Consider the following 11,655-nt stretch of genomic DNA (forward strand, 5'->3'; position numbering starts at 1 on the left):
AATTAAATAGAGATTATTTTTCAATGGAATTTTACGAGTACATTCGAGGGGCGTCAACAGTCCAACTCTAATCTAATAAGTAATTTCTACGCAAGAGACACGATGAGGACCCACAAACACAACAGAATTGGATATCCCGATATCTTAAAATGAGGAATATAATAAATCGCCTTGCAAGAGGCTTCACCAAGAGTCAAGATATAGTAGTTAAGCACAATCTCTCTCTCCCTCTCTCTGTCTGTTTCCTCTCTGTTCTATTCAATGAAAATGGAGGCTACACTTTGGGCTGTGGCTTTCTCCATTGCTTTCTCTACAGCTATTCTAGCCGTAGCATGTGCCTGGTGGATGCTACTGAATTGGGTATGGCTAAAGCCAAAGAAACTAGAAAAGTTCCTCTGAAAGCAAGGATTCTCCGGAAACTCCTACAAAGTATTTCATGGAAACTACTCGCCCAACAAGGCGTTGATGCCACCTGGTGGATTGGTTCTGTAGCATTTTTTTTTTTACTTTAATTTGAATTTGAGAAAGGGCTAAAAAAGTTGAATTAAGTTTCAACGCTCTTCTATTTTTAAAAATAAATAAATAAAATATGGTGTTCACCTGTTTTTAAAAATCATTTTCTTCGCATTACGTGTCTTTTAACGCGTTATAAAAACATTCATCTCGGAAGAAGAGTAATGCATACTTAAAAAAAAAAATTGAAAAAACTAAAGGATCCTTTTTTTTTTAATTATAACAAGATGAAGATGCCATAAAATAAAATAAATTTTGCCTTTTTTTTCTAAGAATATTAAAAACCAAAAACGCCCATAAAACCAGACGAATAACTTGTCCTAAACCAGTGGGTTTTGAGTTATTTCAAACTTCTCTCATTTTTACATCAATATTTTTTTCTGTCGGCAGTAATTTTCCCAGTGAAATCCATTTTTTAATAATGTTATGAGAGCTGCTGATATTCAACATATTGTAACCTTGGTTCTATCATTTTGGACTTCAATTGAAGATATAGAATATTAAAAAATGTGTACTTTAGTTACTTTTTGTATTTCTTGTTGGATATGTAGAGACTAATGATGTGTTCACTTATTGGAAATGAAAATAAAAATTAAGGAATAGAAATGAATAATTTTTTTTACTTGCTTAAATAAGAGGTGGAATGAGAATTAATATGGTGGGCTCCACTTAAAATTGAGAATGATTACTAGAGTTATTATTCTCACGGAGAGGTGGGAATAGAATTCTCATTCCCTAAAATGATTATATTACCCCACTTAAATCTTACAATTTTCATTTTATCCTTCATTATTATTATTATTATTATTATTATTATTATTATTATTATTATTATTGTTATGGATAATAATTATAATATTATTGCTATTATAATTATAATAATTACTATTGTTGTTGTTGTTGCTGCTGCTGTTACTACTACTACTATTATTATAGTAATTTTATTATTAATATTAATTATAATGATTAACAATATAATAATTTTGCTATAATAATAATAATAATAGTAGTAGTAGTAGTAGTTATTATAATTATAATAGTAATAATATTATAATTATTATCCATTATAATTAATATTAATAATAAAATACTAATAATTATTATTATTACTACTACTACTACAACAATGATAAATTAAGGTCAATTTAATAACCTATAACTATTCATTTTAATTTTAAGATAAAATAAACATATTAATGACAATATAGTTCATTCCAATTCCGATTTTCATATCTAAAATAAATAATTTATTATGATTCTCATTGCCCATTTCGATTCCACTCCATTCCGATTTTAACTCATTCCGATTACTAATTAGTAAACACACTATAATATTATTGCAAAGTATTGCAAGATTCTAATCCGTAACCCTTATTGCTAAAATTACAGGTAAGAATTCTTTCATATGGATGGGTCCAAGACCAAACATACACATCACAGACCCTAAAATGATAAGGGAAATTTTTTTGAAGTATGATATCTTTCAAAAACCGAGAAGCCCACTTGCGAAGTTGCTGGTGAACAGTGGTTTAAAGTTAGAAAAATCGCCACTCCAGCTTTCCATCATGATAAGTTGAAGGTTCGTTTTCACCTTTATAGTTCGTTTAATCACACACAAACACAGACCATTTTCAATAACACACACCATTTTCAATATGCCTGTTCATATTGTTACCTGATCTATAACAATGTTTGACAATCTCTTCCATTTTTTTTTCATAAGAATATGTTACCTACAATTCATAAGTGCTGTAACGACATGCTGAGGAAATGGGAGATTTCGGTTTCAAAGGATGAGTCCTGTGAGTTAGATGTCTGGCCTCATATTCAAACTCTGACAGCAGATGTGATTTCTCGAACAGCATTTGACAGTAGCTTTGAAGAAGGAAGAAAAATAGTTGAAGTGCTACGGGAGCAAATTAATCTTCTAATTCAAGCTTCATTTTTTGCTTATATTCCAGGATGGAGGTAATTTTAATTATTAATCAACTTAAATTATTCCTCGTAGTACTCTTGGTGACCTGAGCTGTGTTAATTTTTTAAAGATATTATATCAGGTGTGTATTTATAAAACTACATAAGATTAGAAGTGGTCTTCTAAATAAAGAATCCTTATTATTATAGTGTAGAAAAGTGTTGTCAAATGTTTTAGCATATAAATAATTTCCGCGTGCCTTGCACTTAATTATGAGAATTGTTTATTGGTAGGTTTGTGCCTAATAGACTGAATAGAAAATTGAAAAGCAACCACAATGAAACGGGAGAACTGGTAAAGGGTATCATTAATAAAAGAGAGGAAGCTCTGAAAGTTGGAAAAGCCAGCAATAATGATGATTTATTGGGTATCTTGATGGAATCAAATCACAAAGAGATTCAGGAGAAGGAAACTGGATTGAGTATTGAAGAGGTGATTGAAGAGTGCAAGCTGTTCTATCTAGCTGGGCAGGAAACCACTGCATCATTGCTTGTGTGGACAATGGTTTTGTTATGCATACATCCTGAATGGCAAGAACGAGCAAGGGAAGAGGTTTGTCAAGTTTTTGGAAATAGAGAACCAAAATTTGAAGAGCTGAACCAGTTGAAAGTAGTAAGCAATCTTACTCTTACTTAAATATCTATAGCTTTTCTAATTTGTTGAAAATTTTGGGAAGACTCAATTTCTTGTTAGTTAATTTTCAGGTGTCAAAGTCTGGATTTCCAAAATATAAATTTGAACTACGATTAGGACTCTAGGCTGGTGTAGAATTATTTTTATTCTAATCAACGATCAAATTTGGAATTTGGAATATCCAAACATCCGCACTTGAAAACTACTTCTCCTTAAATCGATACCACTTGAATTTCTTAACCTGACCAGTGTTTGTCAATATTTTACTATCAAAGATAGTAGAAGCCACATAAATTAGAGAAAATCTTGGGAGGTGCCAACAGTACTGTGACATCGTACCACAACATCGGAATTATATTCTGTGATTTTCACAATTAATTAACCTTAATAAATTTTTTATCAGTCACTGAGGACATTGGATTTCCTTGTTTGAAGAAATAATTCCAGTCTATGGTACAGGTAAGCGAATTGAGTTCTATACATGGTACTTAGATTATGCAGTAGTTTTGGCCATGGGGGTTGGTTTTTAGAAATGATAAAACCTACGAAAATGTCTAGGGTTCAAATCCCTTCTTATACAGGGAATGGGAAGGGATTTGTTATATATGTATGTAATATTTTAAAAAATCATAATCTAAAATTAACAAATAGTGAGCTTTTTTGGCAAACCAAAAGACCGGAAATCCAGTGAAATTTAAAACCTTAACTAATTTTTTTTTTTTTTTTTTTGCCCTCCCAAATGATTCCGTTTTCTGTTGCAGGTAAGCCAAATTCTGTACGAGGTACTGAGGTTATATTCACCAGCACCTCTGCTTACTCGAACTAATGTTAAGGAGATTAAGCTAGGAGAAATTGTTATACCACCTGGAGTTTCACTTTCATTGCCAATAATGCTTGTTCATCATGATCATGAATACTGGGGCGATGATGCAAAAAAGTTCAACCCGGAGAGGTTTTCAGAAGGAGTCTCAAAGGCATCGAAGAATCAAATTTCATTCTTCTCATTTGGTTGGGGTCCTCGAATCTGCATTGGACAAAACTTTGCCCTGTTGGAATCAAAATTGGCTTTAGCAATGATTTTGCAGAAGTTCACTTTCCAGCTTTCACCAACTTATATACATGCTCCTACTCGTGGGGCAACTGTATATCCACAGCATGGTGCTAATATCATTTTACACAAAATTCAGTGTGTATTACTATCCCAAGTTTTCAGAATTCATGCCGTATAATATATGTAGAGCAAGAACTTTATTATTTTGATGTAATTATTATGGTATTGTAGTTGTAGATTCAATATTCACTGTTTTAAATTTTCTCAGTACTCTTCTTTCAAATAAATTTAGAGATACAATTTTTTTTTTCTAATTAGTATACAAAGTTGATTAGGCCTCTTGTGGTGAAAGAAAAAAATAAAAAATAAAAAATAACTTTTCGACTTTAAAAAAAATTAATTAAATTTTAAAAAAATAAAAATTATTTTTAAAATGTGAGTCTCCAATCTAGAGTGGGTGAAAAACAGGGTCGAAATCTTGGCGTCTATACACTGGACCTAAACGAAATCCTGACGGTCCAATTTGGACCAAGTTCATGTTGAGGAAAAGAGAAATCAATATGACAGATCAATGGTTTTGAAGCGTCTGCAACACTTTTTTTAAGGTTTTTTTTTGGGTGTTTGCATATCGGATTTTGTAGATTGGAGATCAATTTATATCCGATCAACAATTTTATGGATTTTAAATTGTCAATCTAATCAAATCCACAAATTGGTGAAATTCAATCCAAGTCCAATTCAAGTGTCTGCAGATCGAATGCAGATTTGATCTAATACATATTCAATCCACCATTTTGCAGATTAGTTTACAGATTAAAAATTTATAGTTCTATCAAATCCACAAACTAATTAAATAAAAAAATTTAATATAAAAATAACGTTACTACTGATCAAATTCAAAATTGAATAAGATTTAAATAAATTAACTGTTGAAATAAAGTTAGAATAATACATTTAGAATTTCAAAATATAACATATCAAAAAGAAAAAATCTCATTTGTTTTGATTAATACATAAAAATTAACTAAAATTATGAAAATTAACTATTTAGGAAGCTTTATTTGCTTATTTATTTGTTTTTTATTTTATATTATTATGAATGAAATATTATATGATATTAACATAACTAAATTTTAACTTATTTTGTTATTAGTAAGTAGTAATGCCACATTACAAGTTTTTTTTTTTTTTTTTTGCAGATTCATGGATTTTTGTGGATTTATAGAAGTAAATCCATATCCAATACACTGATTGTGAATTTTTAATTTTTCAATTTAATCCAATCCACCAATCCGTAAATCGAATTTTTATGGATTGGATTTTTGTAGATTGAACTAATTGTATAGATCGGATTGAATTTGAACACTTGAGTTTTTTTTGCACTCACTTGAAAGAGTTTGCCAATAGGCTCTTATGCAAATTACCTTTGGGATAAAACAAGACTAGAATATTGCCGTTAGCAATATTGAAATATTCTCTAAACGCTCTATTGGCAATTGTATGACAGTAGATAGAGATGTAATAAAGGAAATGCTTTTAAGGAATTATTTCCCTTTTCTCTTTCTTGGTGGTAATAAAGTGAAATCATAGTCCTATTCATAATACTTCAATCAACAATTTTAATTTAATTCATGGCAAATTAATTACAAATTAATTGATTCCATAGATTAAAATTCATAGCCTCAGTTGATTTCATTCACTTCTTTTTTTTTTAAATTCAAATTCATTGCACCATTTAATTAACTATAGTTTGCTTTTATACAAACTCTCTTTATCCTTAGCATCAATAATATTTCAATCTATATAACAATCCAAGCCTTTTTGCAAAGTACCCTAACCCGATATTTGGTTGGAAGAAAATATAAGGGCTAAGGAGAAGAGGAAGAGTGTAAAGGAGAGAGAGAAAGGAGAGAAAATAAGATGAAAAGAGTGTGGTTTAAAATTCTATGTTTGGTTGACAATGAATTTATCTCTTCTCTCTTATTTCTTTCCCCTCCCCTTCCCTTATTTCCTCTCATTTCCTATCCTTTTCTCTCCTTTCATCTATTCAAACCAAATATAATATTAGTGTTTGTGGAGTCTTTATCTTACAAATAAGATAGGATTGAAAGTGTTGTGTGCAGAAAGTGTTGTGTGGATTAACACCACTCATGCGCAAATGTGTGAGCAATACGCACCAAATAATTTACAAAGATAAAGATGCACAAATTTAAATTCAACAATAATGCCTACATCCATGAAGATAAGAGAGAATAATTGTTTTACTAACAACTAATATAGTACAAATTTGAGTAACGAAACCTCACTTCTCAAAGACCTAAATACATCCAAAACTCTCACAAACTCTTGAAGGAAAAATTTCCTTAAGATACATATTATCTCACATCACTCAAACGCAGATTCCTACTAAGCATTGAAGGAAACACTCTCTCAAACTCTCTAAGAGCTATTAGACTTAGGATTATTATTATGCCCTTAAAGCATTCGTTGTAACAACACTTTTTTGGATATAATATAATATACTTATTCATAATTCATATTGAGTGTATATTCTTAGCCTTTATTTATAACGTATATGATTTATTTATTGGATATAATATGTCAATACTAGAACATATAAATTACAAATTCTTTATAAATAAAAGATTATTCATAGTCACTAATAAAATGGACATTTTAATATGTAAAACAATAGCTTTTCTATTTCTATAGTGAGTGGTTTTATCTAGATCATTGAAGTGGAGACTTCGAGAAAAGTAAGTATATAATGAGATATATGTTAGCATACATGCATCCATAATGTTGATTTTGATGATAACAAACAAGATTAAGAATGATTAAGTTTTTAAAAGCTCAAATTATTTTAAATAAATCATTATTTTCATAATATAAAAGTTTTATACTTAATGGAAAAATGATTTTATGAAATTGGTTGTTTTCAATTAATGGTCTAAATTGAAAAAGTTTTGAAACTCTGGATATGGACTTATTTGTAAAGTTTTAGGCCATAGTATAATTATAGAAAGTTTTGGGGTAAAACTATAATTTTAGAAAAGAATTTCACTGTAGCGATCACTGTAGCAAACGGCTAACCGTTTACTGAAAACGACTAACCGATAATTTCCAGAAAGCATGTTCTGCATATGATTGTTAAAATGATGATTCTTGAACATAACGGTGAATCGTTTACTAAAAACGGTTAACCGATTATTTCCAGATTGCTAACCTTGAACTGTTTAGTAAGAACGGTTAAACCAAATTTGTTTTGTAGGTCTCTGGAATTTAACGGCGAAAGGGTAATCCTAAACGGCAAATCGTTTATTTGAAAATTGGCCCAACGGTAACTTTGACCGGCCTAAACGGTTAACCGTTAATGGTTAACGGCGAACCGTTTTCGAGCAGACAGTCTATAACGGCTAGTTTTTTCAGCTCCAATTATAAATAAGCTCAATTCAATTCAAACAAGAAGAATTCCAACGATCATCATTGAGCAAAATATTGAGAATACAACTTTCATTGAGCTTTAAATCCTTGTATTCATCTCATTCATTCACACATTGAGCTTTCATTTGTGATCAAACACATTGTGTGAGAGAAATTCATTTGTAATCCTTTTTGTAAAATCAAGTTAAAAGATTGTAAGTGTTGGGATACACTTGGCTTAAGAGATTGGGGATAATCTCTTGTTGTGAAGGTCCATTGACACCTTGAAAGTCAATTGTAAGCATTTGAAGCCTTGGAGGCTTACTTAGTGAAATCCTCAAGCCCGGTGAGCTTGGAGGCGTGGACGTAGGCGGGGATTGCCGAACCACGTAAAAATCATTGTGTTTGTTTTCTCTTCCCTTAATCTTTTTATTGGGCTTGATTGATTTATTTGTTATTGCTTTAAATCCGTCTTAGATTTGCATTGAGTTTTGTTTTAAAATTGAATAATTTTTAATATCCTAATTCACCCCCCCTCTTGGGTTGCATACTTATATTTCAATATACACATATAGTTAATTATGATATAGTTCAAAAAGTATCATTGATCATGATTCACACAAGCTTTAAAAAGCTTAATCGACCTTAATCCTGGGTAAATAATGAACTTGCATTCATGTCCTATGTCTTATGAGTTATTATGGAGTAAGATCTATATAAACAGTCAAAACCTGGATAGCTTGGAGAGACTTTTTCATGGATAGTAGAATATATACTTACAAAATGGAAATATGCTAATCATCCTTACCTTATCTATTTGTAGTACTTGATTATTTAAATATGTACCTGTAGTTTATTAAATAAATTGTTTAGTGAATGATAATATATATTTGTAATTTATTTACAAATATAAATATATTAAAAGTGATTATTAGAAGAAATAGTGACTTATGGGTAAATATATGATTATAGAGGCATGACATTTATCATAAGCCAAGCTTTAATTTTGAGCATTAGATGAAAGGGTCAATTAAGTGGTTGTTATTGGTCTAAGACTAAGGCTAAAATTAATTAAAAAGATTTTTAATTAAATGGGTTTTATTTAACTACATAGGTTATTAGAGTGTAACTTTAGGCTTTTAGTGGAATAGACTATAGTTAATTAAGTAGTTTTCATGTATTAATTAACACTAGAAAATGTTCCTTTAATAAAGGTTAAAATTATTATTTTTTCACTTATAGTATTGATTAATGCGTTCATAACTTATAAATTATCTTAATGCTCCTCTAATAGAATTTTATGTTAAATTAAATTATAGTATGTCAATTTTGTCTTAATTTTATATTATAGATAAAATTCAAGAATAAAGGAGAAATCATAACCGAAAGCAAGAGACAAAGAGGTTTGATTGCATTAATATAACAAATAAAATAATATTAAAATTAAAAAAAGAAGTGGAGTGTAACGCCACAAATTTCCATAATATTAAATTATGGAAATTGGGCTTTCATTGATAATTATGGGTGGCCTATAACCCTTATTAAGAAATTGGAGGTAATTGTGAATTGGGAAAGGCCTTCTAGTGTGACTGAAGTAAGGAGTTTCTTAGGATTGGCAGGTTATTATAGGCGCTTTGTCAAAGGATTTTCTAGCATAGCAACACCATTGACTAATTTGACTAAGAAGAATGTGAAGTTCAATTGGGATGAGGCATGTGAAAAGAGCTTCCAAGAGCTCAAGAGTCATTTGGTGACTGCCCCCATTTTAACTCTTCCTTCTGAAGGTGGAGGTTTTGTGATTTACAGTGATGCTTCTAGAAATGGTTTGGGTTGCGTTTTAATGCAGCATGGTAAGGTTATAGCATATGCTTCTAGGCAGCTAAAGAATCATGAACAAAACTATCCAACTCACGATTTGGAATTGGCTGATATAGTGTTTGCTCTAAAAATCTGGAGACACTATTTGTATAGGGAGACTTGTGAGATCTTCACCGATCATAAGAGTTTGAAGTACTTGTTTACTCAAAATGAATTGAATTTGAGGTAGAGAAGATGGTTGCAGTTGGTAAAGGATTTTGATTGTTCTATTAATTACTATCTAGGTAAGGCAAACGTGGTAGCAGATGCCTTGAGTAGGAAATCATCTAGTTGCATGGCTCATCTTATCACCATGCAATCACCTTTGGTAAAAGACTTGAGGAGATGTGGGATTGAGGTAGTTGCTCATGGGCAAGCAGACTTGTTAGCCAATTTAATAGTCCAACCCACTCTAATTGATAAAGTTAAGGCAGCTCAAAAGAACGACATAGAACTCAATAAAATCCGTGAAGATGTGAGCAAAGGACATAAGCCCAGATTTAGACTTGATAATGGAGATGCATTATGGTTGGGGCAAAGACTATGCGTGCTAGCAGAGGAAGAGTTTAAGGCAGAGATCTTAAGAAAAGCGCATGAATCATCTTACAGTATGCATCATGGTAGTACTAAGATGTATCGTGATCTAAAGCAAAGTTTTTGGTGGAGGAATATGAAGAGAGATATTGCTGCTTGTATGTCTCGGTGTTTAGTCTGCCAACAAGTAAAGATTGAACATCAAAGACCGCAGGAACTTTACAAACGCTTCCTATTCCTCAGTGGAAATGGGAACACATAACAATGGATTTCATTTCTGGATTACCTCGTTCTAGGAGGGGATGTGATTGCATTTGGGTAATTGTTGATCGATTGACGAAATCAGCTCATTTCTTGGCAAGGAAGAGTACAGACAATGTAGGGCAACTAGCTAAGTTGTTCATTAAGGAGATAGTGAGGCCTCATGGAGTTCCAGTGTCAATAGTGTCTGATAGAGATCCACTGTTCACTTCAAGATTTTGGGCTAGCTTACATAAAGAGTTGGGGACGAAATTGAGATTTAACATTGCTTTTCATCCACAGACAGATGGACAATCCGAAAGGACTATTCAAACCCTTGAGGATATGCTTCGAGCTTGTGTGCTAGACTTGAGTGGTGGTTGGGAAGAGCACCTAATGTTGATCGAATTTGCTTATAACAATAGCTTCCATTTGAGTATTAGCATGGCACCATTTCAGGCATTATATGGAAGAAAGTGTAGGTCCCTAATTTGCTGGGATGAGGTTGGTGAAAGAAAACTTTTGGGTCCAGAATTAATACAGATTACTGTTGATAAAATCAAGTTGATTAGAGGACATCTTCAAACAGCTCAGAGCAGACATAAGAGTTATGCAGATCGTAGTAGACGTGAGTTGGAATTTGAAAAAGGAGATTTTGTTTTCTTGAAAGTATCGCCATGGAAAAGGGGTGTTTCGATTCGGGAAGAAAGGGAAGCTTAGCCCTAGATTTATTGGACCATTTGAGATTTTAGAGAGAATTGGTCAGGTGGCCTATCGCATAGCTTTACCACCAAGTCTGTCTAGGCTTTACAATGTATTTCATGTGTCTGTGTTAAGAAAGTACATTGCAGACCCTTACATGTGCTAGACTATCCACCGATTCAGATAAATGAAAGACATGTCGTATGAGGAACAGCCTATTGAGATTGTCGATCGAAACGAGCAAGTATTAAAGAATAGAGTTATTTCCCTAGTGAAGGTACGATGGATGAATCATTCTATTGAGGAAGCCACTTGGGAGCGAGAAGCAGAAATGTTGGAGAAGTATCCTCAACTCTTCCATGCAGAAGGTAACCTTTTAATTTCGAGGATGAAATTTTTGTTAGGAGGGGACAAATTGTAACGCCACAAATTTCCATACATATTAAATTATGGAAATTGGGCTTTCATTGAAATTATGGGTGGCCTATAACCCTTATTAAGAAAGGGGTACTAATTATAAATAGAGGTTATTTATGAGATAATTTTGGAAAAGGGGTTATTTTTCCTAATTAAATAGGGTTTCTTAAGATTCCCTATAAATGCATACTTTTTCCCCTTCCATAACCCTAAGTTCACAACGTTTATTCTTCTTCTCTGCTGCTCTTTACGCTCCTACCCAAATCTTAGGATTCAAACCTTTGTTTAGGAGAGAATCAAAACGACGGGT

At 31.8% G+C, this 11,655-nt stretch overlaps 1 pseudogene; it reads left to right on the forward strand.

Annotated features, from left to right (window-relative positions):
- The first annotated feature begins 261 nt into the window (after positions 1–261).
- Positions 262–9,642, forward strand: LOC18049871 (annotated as a pseudogene).
- Positions 9,643–11,655: the final 2,013 nt, after the last annotated feature.

The sequence above is a fragment of the Citrus clementina genome, unplaced genomic scaffold (genome assembly GCF_000493195.1).
Source record: "Citrus clementina cultivar Clemenules unplaced genomic scaffold, Citrus_clementina_v1.0 scaffold_3, whole genome shotgun sequence".
Taxonomy (NCBI): domain Eukaryota; kingdom Viridiplantae; phylum Streptophyta; class Magnoliopsida; order Sapindales; family Rutaceae; genus Citrus; species Citrus x clementina.